At 36.2% G+C, this 1,715-nt stretch overlaps 1 protein-coding gene across 1 annotated transcript in view; it reads left to right on the top strand.

Annotated features, from left to right (window-relative positions):
- Positions 1-332: 332 nt before the first annotated feature.
- LOC106469706 (astakine-like) overlaps positions 333-1,715 on the top strand; it is an 18,557-nt gene continuing 17,174 nt past the window's right edge. Inside the window, exon 1 of the transcript XR_002612902.1 lies at positions 333-483. The gene's annotated coding sequence lies outside the window, so the exon portion shown is untranslated. The remainder of the gene's footprint in view (positions 484-1,715) is intronic.

A 1,715-nucleotide genomic window follows, 5' to 3' on the forward strand; every position in this document is an offset into this window, starting at 1 on the left:
ACCTCTAAAGATATATTCTAACCTGCTGATCAATATTCATCACAGACGCTCGTTTACTGCATAAACAACGCCCTCTCATGGCTCGTGATGAACACTATTACTACGAACAACTGCTTGAGGGAATCCGGGAAAGCCGGCAAAATGTCTGGTCTCGAGAGTAAACACATACACATAATCTTGAAACGTCCCTATGGTCTTTCCGCTAAGAAATATGAGGGTCGAGATTTGACTATGGAAAGTAAACCAGCACTAACGCCCTGAGGATGACGTGTGCATCCTCAAAGCTTGAGCAACTAATGAGCTGCTTCATTGTGCACGTGCGTGTGGTGTCTCTATGACGATATATATATAAAATGTTCTGCGCCCGTTACCTAGCTAGTCTAACCAGTAGTGTTCGTCGAACAAAGTTAAAGTCCCGCTACCGCCATCCCAACTACAAAACGTGGAGCATTCAGAGTTGACGTTAGTATCGGAACAACACTAGTAAGTTTGCGTTTATCAAAGTATTGTAAGAATATATATATATATATATAGTAATTAGCTCTTATATTTTATTTGGGAGAGATATATACCTATGGCAAGTATAAACTGTCGACGTTTCGGACAACAAAAACAATCTCCGGTGGTAGAAACTTTTTTAAATAAACGACGCGTTTGGTATTATCGTCGTGTTCTGTGTTTTAAAATTAACAATAACGTATTAACATTTTCACAATAAATTGAGATAACAAATATGAAAGCTACTCTCCAAATAATAATGAAATACTTTTGATTTCCACCAACGTTTCGCCGTTGCGGCTTCATCGGGACGAGAACTGTTTGATTTCAAACAAAAAATTTTGCTGGCTAAAATAATAATAATAAAAAAGGTTTTTAATATTATCTGGAGAATGAGAATTGGTTTGATTTAACTTTATCGTCGAGTAATTTAAGAAATCACGTAATTCTTAGAGTTTCCCTGCTTTTTTGGAATTAAATTATTTCGTTTTATTTATCTTTTAAGATATTTATATTGTCATAAGACATTCCGTACGTTGGATATCTGTCGACGAGCAGGCTAATGATTTGTAGAGTGGATATTAGAACTAACGTCTTCTATAATAACGATGTCGTTGTTTGCACCGTTCACCCTCGGAGGTGCACGAGGCCTCACTACTTTGATAGGATTTTATTTCCGGATTTCGTCGTATCGACTGGTTTTATATAACCAGAAGTAAAACGGAAAGACGCTGTTTGCATTTGCTAAAAAAAAAACAATACCGCTGTATGCACCAACCGGTTCTAACTTTATTGTTTGAAACCTAATTCACCAACCGGTTCTAACTTTGTCATTTAAAACCTAATTCACCAACCGGTTCTAACTTTATTGTTTGAAACCTAATTCACCAACCGGTTCTAACTTTATTGTTTGAAACCTAATTCACCAACCGGTTCTAACTTTGTCATTTAAAACCTAATTCACCAACCGGTTCTAACTTTATTGTTTGAAACCTAATTCACCAACCGGTTTTAACTTTATTGTTTGAAACCTAATTCACCAACCGGTTTTAACTTTATTGTCTGAAACCTAATTCACCAACCGGTTTTAACTTTATTGTTTGAAACCTAATTCACCAACCGGTTCTAACCTTGTTGTTTAAAACCCAATTCACCAACCGGTTCTAACTTTATTGTTATAACCTAATTCACCAACCGGTTCTAACTTTATTGTTTGA

This window comes from Limulus polyphemus, unplaced genomic scaffold (assembly GCF_000517525.1).
Source record: "Limulus polyphemus unplaced genomic scaffold, Limulus_polyphemus-2.1.2 Scaffold3625, whole genome shotgun sequence".
NCBI classification, from domain to species: Eukaryota; Metazoa; Arthropoda; class Merostomata; order Xiphosura; family Limulidae; genus Limulus; species Limulus polyphemus.